The sequence below is a fragment of the Bos javanicus genome, chromosome 15 (assembly GCF_032452875.1).
Source record: "Bos javanicus breed banteng chromosome 15, ARS-OSU_banteng_1.0, whole genome shotgun sequence".
NCBI classification, from domain to species: Eukaryota; Metazoa; Chordata; class Mammalia; order Artiodactyla; family Bovidae; genus Bos; species Bos javanicus.
Genome location: NC_083882.1, coordinates 10,428,821 through 10,439,054, shown reverse-complemented (window position 1 = coordinate 10,439,054; position 10,234 = coordinate 10,428,821).

The following is a 10,234-nucleotide window of genomic DNA, read 5'->3' as shown; positions in this document are numbered from 1 at the left end:
TGTCACCCTGTTTATTTAACTTATATGCAGAGTACATCATGAGAAATTCTGGAGTGGAAGAAACACAAGCTGGAATCAAGATTGCGGGGAGAAATATCAATAACCTCAGATATGCAGATGACACCACCCTTATGGCAGAAAGTGAAGAGGAACTCAAAAGCCTCTTGATGATAGTTAAAGTGGAGAGTGAAAAAGTTGGCTTAAAGCTCAACATTCAGAAAATGAAGATCATGGCATCCAGTCCCACCACTTCATGGGAAATAGATGGGGAAACAGTGGAAACAGTGTCAGACTTTATTTTCCTGGGCTCCAAAATCACTACAGATGGTGACTGCAGCCATGAAATTAAAAGACGCTTACTCCTTGGAAGGAAAGTTATAAGCAACCTAGATAGCATATTCAAAAGCAGAGACATTACTTTACCAACAAAGGTCTGTCTAGTCAAGGCTATGGTTTTTCCTGTGGCCATATATGGATGTGAGAGTTGGACTGTGAAGAAGGCTTAACGCCAAAGAATTGATGCTTTTGAACTGTGGTGTTGGAGAAGACTCTTGAGAGTCCCTTGGACTGCAAGGAGAGCCAACCAGTCCATTCTGAAGGAGATCAGCCCTGGGATTTCTTTGGAAGGAATGATGCTAAAGCTGAAACTCCAGTACTTTGGCCACCTCATGTGAAGAGTTGACTCATTGGAAAAGACTCTGATGCTGGGAGGGATTGGGGGCAGGAGGAGAAGGGGATGACAGAGGATGAGATGGCTGGATGGCATCACTTACTCAATGGATGTGAGTCTGAGTGAACTCTGGGTGTTGGTGATGGACAGGGAGGCCTGGCATGCTGCGATTCATGGGGTCGCAAAGAGTCGGACACGACTGAACAACTGATCTGATCCGATCTGATAATCAGTTTGTTAGACTGAGTTAGTTTTCTTTCACATTTCAACTTTAAACACATAGTTTGACAAAATACAGGAAACATTATTCAAAATATGAATCAATGAAAAAAATGCCAATAGGCACAGACCCCCCCCCAAAAAAATATTCCCAACAAGAACTGAAAGGAGCAAGAAAGGAAGACCCTATCAAACTGTGCAACTCTTAGCTAATAACCACTCCACTCCAAGCATGGCCCTACTCATTACAGAAAGACCCAGATGCCCCCACAGCCAGTCCCTCCCATCAGGAAGCTTCCACAAGCCTCTTATCCTTATCCATCAGAGGACAGACAGAATGAAAACAACAATCACAGAAAACTAACCTAACTGATCACTTGGATCATAGCCTTGTCTACTTCAATGAAACAATAAGCCATACTGTGTAGGACCACACAAGAAGACGGGTCACGGTGGAGAGGTCTGACAGAATGTGGTACACTGGAGAAGAGAATGGCAAACTACTTCAGTATTCTTGCCTTGAGAACCCCATGAACAGTATGAAAAGACAAAAATATATGACACTGAAAGATGAACTCCCCAGGTCAGTAGGTGCCCAATACGCTACTGGAGAAGAATGGAAAAATAATTCTAGAAAGAATGAAGAGATGGAGTCAAAGCTAAAACAGTGTGCAGTTGTGGATGTGACTGATGATGGAAGTGAAGTCCCAAGCTATAAGAACGATATTGCATAGGAATCTAGAATGTTAGGTCCATGAATCAAGGTAAATTAGAAGTGGTCAAAAAGGAAATGGAAGTGAATATTGACATTTTAGGAATCAATGAATTAAAATGGACTGGAATGGGTGAATTTAATACAGATGATCATTGTATCTACTACTGCAGGCAAGAATCCCTTAGAAGAAATGGAGTAGCACTCATAGTTAAGAAAAGAGTCTGAAATGCAGTAATTTTGTGCAATCTCAAAAAAGACAGAATTATCTCTGTTCATTTCCAAGGCAAACTATTCTATATCACAGTAATCCAAGTCTATGTCCCAATCAGTAATGCTGAAGAAGCTGAAGTTGAATGGTTCTACAATGACCTACCATACCTTTTAGAACTAACACCAAAAAATGATGTCCTTTTCATCATAGGAGAGTGGAATGAAAAAGTAGGAAGTCAAGAAATATCTGGAGTAACAGGCAAGTTTGGGCTTGGAGTACAAAATGAAGCAGGACAAAGGCTAACAGTGTTTTGCCAAGAGAATGCACTGGTTATAGCAAACACCCTCTTCCAACAGCACAAGAGAGAATCTACACGTGGACATCACTGGAATGTCTATGTGTTATTCTTTGGAACTCTGCATTCAGATGGATACATCTTTTCTTTTCTCCTTTGCCTTTCACTTTTCTTTTTTCAGCTATCTGTGAGGTGTCCTTAGATAACCATTTTGCCTTCTTTCATTTTTTACTCTGGTATGGTCTGAAATATATACAATAATAATAACTGAAAAATACATATTTACTAGTCTACCTTGTATTCTTTCTAGGTTAATATTTCTTCACTCATGGATACAGCATTTCTTCATGTCAAAAACATACACTAAGATACCAACTACACCAGTACCAAACCCTCCTTAACCACAGGCCTGCATCCTTTGTGCTTTTCTAGGTAGGCCTGGAAGCCACTGAGCCAGGGGGCATCCTCTCCTATGAGCATGCCCACAGTATTCAGCCCTGCTACAACAGAAAGGCCCTTGTAGTGCACATAGGGAGCAGCTCTAGAGTATGCAGACCTCATGAACCGAGAGGAGTGAGTTGCTGGGTCCCATAAAATATATTATTCATAAGGTCACTTCTTCAAGAATGGAAATATAACAGCCCTAACTGAAATAAAAAAAAAAAACACTGGAAATAATCGAGTCAATTAAATAAAACAGAGGCACATAGAGAATCAAAAGATAGAGTAGTGGTAATCACCACAGGTTAACAGTAAAAGGAAAAAAAATAAAAGCATGACAAGTAAGAGACTTCTGCAGCAACAATAATTTACTATCATTTGGATTTTAGAGTTCTCAGAAGGATAAGAGAGAAGAAAAGGAACAGAGAAGATATTTGAAGATATAATAGCTGAAAATTTCCTCAGCTGGGTAAGAAAACAGACATCCATCCCCATACCAAGATGAAACAGTCATCTGGGAACACATCAAGATACATTTCAATTAAAATGGCAAAAATTAAAGATAAAGATAGAATCTTAAAAGAATCAGGAGAAATGCAATTGGTCATCTATAAGGGAATCCCCATAAAACAATTGGCTGTTTCTGTTTGCTTGTTTTTTGGCAAAAACTCTGTAGGACAGAAGGGAGTGACACAATATATTTAAAGTCATGAAAGGAAAATGAAAAACTGTGATCAAGAATACTCTACATGACAAGGCTATCACTTAGATTTGAAGGGGAAAAACGCTAAAAGTGTTCAGCACAACTTAACCAGCTCTGTAAGAAACATTAAAGTGATTTCTCTAAGAAAGAAAAAGAAAAAAACTGTAACAAGAAATATGAAAATTGTAAAAGGAAAAATATCATTGATAAAGGCAGTTACACAGTAAAAGTAATGGAACAACTGCTTATAGTAACAAGTTTAAAAGATAATAGCTCTAAAATTATCTGTATCCCACTATAAGTAGTTATGTTATACACAAAATAAAAATGTGTAAAATCTGATGTCAAAAACATGAAATATGAAGGAAGAGGGGTAAAAATGAGGTGTTAAAATTTAAGATATCATAATTAAACATCAAAAAACAGAAAACCTCATTAAAAATAGGCAGAGGACCTGCAAAAGTATTTCTTCCAAGCAGGCATAAAGATATTAAGTAGGCAAGTGAAAAGATGCTCAGCATCACTAATCATCACAGAAATGCAATTCAAAACCACAAAAAGGTATCACCTCATTACTTTTCAGGATAATTAATGTCAAATAGACAAGAAATAACAAGCTATTGAGGATATGGATAAAAGAGGACACTTGTGCCCTGTTTGTGGGAATGTAAACGAATGCAACTTCCATGGAAGTATGGAGATTTCCCAAAATTAAAATATAACTAATATACAATCCAGCAATTCCATTCTTGGGTATTTAGCCAAAGAACACTAAGACACCAATGTGAATTCTAAAAAAAATCGTGTGGATTCTAAAAAAAAACAAAAACAAAAAACAACTAAAAGAAAAACAAATGAACACTTATAACAACAATGGCAACAATAATGTTATAGACACAGAGAAAAAACTGGTGCTTTTCAGCGAGAAATGGGAGCAAAAGAGAAATAGGTGAGGAACGTAAGAAGGGACAAAATTTCAGTTGCAAAGTAAATTAGTCAAGGGGATGAAATGTACAGTGTGGGAAAAATAGTCAATAATATAGTCTTTGTTTAGTGATATGGTAACTGGACTTACTGTAGTGACAATTTTGTAATGTATAGAAATATTGAATCACAATATTGTGCACCAGGGTCTAACACCATGTTATGAATCTACTGTACACCAAAAGCAAACCAAGAAATAGAAACAGAGACTAGATTTTGTGGCTGCCACAGCAAATGGAGAAAGGGTTGGATGAAGAGTTAATAGGTATAATCTTCTAGCTATAAGTTAAATAAGCACAAGGAATGTAAAATACAACATGATAAAAACAATAAATAGTGCTATATGAAAAAAATTAAAGTTAAGAGAAAAAATCTTAATAGGTCTTATCACAAGTAAAATATTTTTCTTATAATTTGTTTCTATATATGGTGATGGACATTTATTAAGCTTATTTTGGTAATGATTTCGTGTTTTCTGTAAGTTTAATCTCTTTGTGTACATTTTATTATAAAGTAATATACATCAAGTATATCTCAATAAAACTGCAGGTAAATACTCAAAAATATTATCACTGAAAACATCTCAAATTTGTCCAGACAGAAGCATCCAGATGAAAAAAGTTGAGAAAATTTTAAGATAAATAAACCCTATGAAATCTGCATCAAGACACCATGATATTTTTCCTAAGCACAGAAAACAGCATGAGGATGGCAGGAGGAAAAGAAAACTTCTGAGATCTTACCTGTAGAGATAAGTAGTTTCAGTGGCAGTAGATTTCTTACCAGAAACATGGAAGTTAGAAGTGGTACAATATCAAAAACTGAAAAATACTATTAACTAGAACCATATCCTAGTAAAATATACTTCTTCAACGAAGGAGAAATCAAAATATTCCAGGTGAAGGAATACAAAAATAGCTTCTTTGTAACAGACCTCATAATAAAAGAATGACTAAAGGAAGTTCTCTAAACAAGAAATAATGAGAGGTGGAAACCTGGAACACTAGGAAGGGAAAAGATACTAAGTAAAAATATGGATAAATGCAATAGGCTTTTTTTTTTTTTTTTCTCCTGTGGATTTTCTAACTTTTGTTTTGTACTTGAAGCAAAAATTATAGCACTATGTGATGTGGTTCCATACACAGAGAAAATACTTGATAATTATACTATAAACGGGGTAAGGGCAATGGCACCCCACTCCAGTACTCTTGCCTGGAAAATCCCATGGACGGAGGCGCCTGGTGGGCTGCAGTCCATTGGGTTGCGGAGAGTCAGACACGACTGAGCGACTTCATTTTCACTTTTCACTTTCCTGCATTGGAGAAGGAAATGGCAGCCCACTCCAGTGTTCTTGCCTGGAGAATCCCAGGGATGGGGGAGCCTGGTGGGCTGCTGTCTGCGGGGTTGCACAGAGTCAGACACGACTGAAGCGACTTAGCAGCAGCAGCAGCAGCAGCAGCAGCAGAAGTGATGTACAAAGAGGCAAGTGTTCTGTACTCCACTAAAAGTGGTAAAATAATGATGTTAGTAGATTGTGACATTTTGTATTAATATATATACTGAAATACTCAGAATAACCATTAAATATGTATGTAAAAGGAGATATCCTAATCAAAAGTGTAGATAAATTAACATGAAATTCTAAAAAGTGCTTAAGTATGAAAATAGAATAAAACAGAAACAAAAATCAGAAAAAAGTAAAATAGCAGAATTACTCATTAATATTTCAATAATTACACTGAATATAAAGAGTATAACTACAGTAACTACTAAACAGGGATTGGCAGAGTATTTTTAATGGCCCAACTACATGCTCTCTCCATGACAATAACTTTAAATATAAAACATAGTAATTTATATTTTATAAAGGAAAAGCAACAGAAAATATATCATGAAATATTAAGCAAACAAAACTATGATTGTGTATATTATTATCAAAAAAATTTGACTTCAGAGCAAAGAAGATTATGAGAGACAAAGTTAAAAGGGTCAACCTACCAAGAAGACCTGGTACTTTTAAACTTGTATAAGCCAAACAACACAGATGCAAAATGAATGAAGTGAACGATAATAGAATTAAAAGGAGAAATAGACAAATTCACACTTACAGATAGCAAGAGTTTTCTCAAAAATTTAAAAAACACATAAATGGAAAATCACCAAGAATATAAGAATCACTATCAACAAACAGGATAAAATAGGTATTTATAGAACACTCCATCCAACAAACAGAATATACACTTTTTTTCAAGTATGCAAAGAACATATGAAAAGTAGATCATAAATGGACGATAAAACAAACCTCAAGCAATTGACAATAATTGAAATCATATAAATTGTGTTCTGTAACTACAATGAAATCAGACTAGAAATCAAATAAAGTTAATAGGAAGATAACGTAAAATGTGAGCAATAAATATTGGACTTCTAAACAACCCATGGGTCAAGGGAGGTAAGTCTCATGGGAAATTAAAAAATATATATATCTACGTGAAAATGAAGACACAGCATATAAAAAATGTATTGGTCATAGATATAGCAGTATTGATAGGACCTTTTAGCTCTAAATGAATATATTACAAAAGAGGGCAAGTCTCAAATCAATAACATAAGCTCATATGTCAAGAATCTAGGAAAAATAGAACAAAAATATTAAACAACAAAAAAGCAAGCAAGAGGTAAGTAATAAAGAATGGAAATCAATGAAATAGAAAAACAATAGAGAAAAATCAATGAAACAAAGAGCTTGTTCTTTGAAGAGATCAATAAGTTTGACAAGTAAGAAGAAAAGATTAAAATTGTCAATAGTGAGAATAAAACAGAGGACATAAGTATTGTCATTGTAGTTACCAAAATTAAAGAAATTGAATATTCATAATTTAAAACTCTTCCAAAATGGAATTTTCAGACCCAGATTTCACTGAAGAATTTAATCAACTGTTGAATGAGAAATTATCACCAATTCTACCCAATCATTTTAAGAAATGGGAGAAAAGGAATACTTCCTAATATAGTTTTTGAAGTTAGTATTATCACGCTACTGAACTCAAAGTACAGAAAAAAAAAAAAAAAAAAGAAAGAAAAGTAAAAGAAAATGACACATCAATAACTCTCATGGATATAGAGGCCAAACTGCTTAGGAAAATATTATCAAGGCAATAAATATAATTTAGCAATACATAGGAGGATTTATACGAAATGATCAAGCAGTGTTTATTCTATGCATTTGAAACTGGCCAGGTATTCAAAATTCAATCAATATAATCTACACTGTTAGGCTAATGAAGAAAAAACACATAATCATTTCAATTATTGAAAGAAATCACTTGATAAAATTCAGTATTAATTTTTTCATAAATATCAGAAAATTAGAATAGAGGAAAACTTCATTAATTTGATATAGAATACTTAAAAATGTTGACATTTAACATTATACTTAATGTTCAAAACGGCTTTTCCACAAGATCAGGAAGTAGGCAAAAGTATTTTCTCTCACCATTCTTATTCAACACAGTACTTGAATTTTGAGCAAAGGCAATAGGGCCAGAGATACTGAAGGACTGGGAAGCCTGGCATGCTGCAGTCCATGGGGTCACAAAGAGTAGGACACGACTGAGTAACTGAACAACAACAGCAGACAAGGCAAAAGGAGGAAATAAAAATGCATACAGATTGGAAAGGAAAAAATAAAACAGTTCCTATTTTCAGATGATATGATTATCTATAGGAAATTGCAGCAATCTAAAAGTTAAAAAAAAAAAAAATCCCTACAACTGGCTCATTGTGAGTTCAGTAACTTAAGAAGATGCAAAACAAATATATACTGCTGCTGCTAAGTCGCTTCAGTCGTGTCCGACTCTGCGCGACCCCATAGACGGCAGCCCAACAGGCTCCCCAGTCCCTGGGATTCTCCAGGCAAGAACACTGGAGTGGGTTGCCATTTCCTTCTCCAATGCATGAAAGTGAAAAGTGAAAGTGAAGTCGCTCAGTCCTGTCCGACTCTTCGCGACCCCATGGACTGCAGCCCACCAGGCTCCTCCATCCATGAGATTTTCCAGGCAAGAGTACTGGAGTAGGGTGCCATTGCCTTCTCCGCAAATATATACAAATTCATTGTATTTCTACATATTGGCAATGATACTTATAATTTCTGCATCAGAAGGAAAGGTCAAAACATAAAATATGGAAGTTTAAGAGCAAATACAATACAAACACAAAAATAACTAGGAAAAATTCAAACAATCTGTATACCATGCATTTGTAGAGAAAATTTTTTTGATTTCTCATAGACAAAGCCATCATACAGTTTTGTGAGCAACTTGGTAAGATAAAGTGTATAAGAAGCACAAATAAATAAGAACAATCAAGACAGTTCTGATAAGTAAAATTAATATGTGAAGTTTTGCCTATAAGAATCAAAAAAATTATAAAACTATATCAATAAAATAGTGTGGTATTGACTCAAAGAATTACCAATTTGTCAGTGGAACACAATAGAGATCCCAGAAACAGTCATATATGAGTGTGCATACAAGTGTATCACACACACAAAAAAGGTACTACTGAGGAATGGGAAGTATGGAGTTCTTAAAAATTTAGACTTGTAAAAAATATTCTCCATATGAAAAATAAAATAATCTGTTAAACACACACCTGTATGTGAAAGGAAAACCTTTTTAAAAATTGTGCACAACAAACAAAATCCACAACATTTTAGAAAACAACAAAAAAAGTATATCTTATCATTTCAGCACAAGGAGCACTTGTCAATGAATACATTTTATTGTTAACACTAACAGAAAATCTTGAAATATTCAATTCATTACATGTAAGAAAACTGGTTTATCAAAGTACTATAGATAAAAAATTAAAAAAAAAAAAAAAAACCTCCACATTCTCGAAGAGAAGATATGTGCAGTACATATAGCTGGCAAATAATCTGGATCTGAAAAAATGTAAAGCAAGGCTATAAAGGGCAAACCTATACCAAATGAACAAAAACATAAATCAGCTTCCTCTACCATGGGGTATTATCTCATACATAGTCTATGGGGTCACACAGAGTCAGACACTACTGAAGCGACTTAGCAGCAGCAGCAGTAGCAGACTGACAAAAATGAAGTGTGACTGACAAATTTAGTAAAAATGTGGATCATGAGGGGCTTCCCAAGTGGCACTATGGTAAGGAACCTGCCTGCCAACTCAGGAGATTTAAGAGACACAGGTTGGATCCCAGGGTCAGGAAGATGCCCTGGAGGAAGGCATCAAAACCCACTCCAGTATTTCTGCCTGGAGAATCTCATGGACACATGAACCTGGTGGGCTACAGTATATGGGGTCACAAAGAGCTGGACACGACTGAAGTGACTTAGCATGCACAGACATTGGAATAAGAGATCACTTCTAGCACAGGGATTTCAAGAGGAATCATTAATTGAGTAGGCAGAGGGTAGTCTCTGAATGTAAGGAAGTTAAGAGTGAAGAAGAGAGATGGCAGCCAAATCATATATGACTGAATCACACTGTAGTGTATTCAGAAATGAGAGGAAATTTGAGTAATTTAAGTGACTGGCCTATCAGATTTATGTTTTATAAAGAAAAGAGGAGGTCGCTTTAAGGATAGTCCAGAGAAGAGCTATAGAGGAAACAACCACCAACATCAGAGTGAATAGCAGATGTTTAAAAATGGAGAAAGTGGAGAGTGAAAAAGTTGGCTTAAATCTCAACATTCAGAAAATGAAGATCATGGCATCCGGTCCCATCACTTCATGGGAAATAGATGGGGAAACAGTGGAAACAGGGTCAGACATCTGGGCTCCAAAATCACTGCAGCTGGTGATTGCAGCCATGAAATTAAAAGACGCTTACTCCTTGGAAGGAAAGTTATGTCCAACCTAGATAGCATATTCAAAAGCAGAGACATTATTTTGCCAACAAAGGTTCGTCTAGTCAAGGCTATGGTTTTTCCTGTGGTCATGTATGGATGTGAGAGTTGG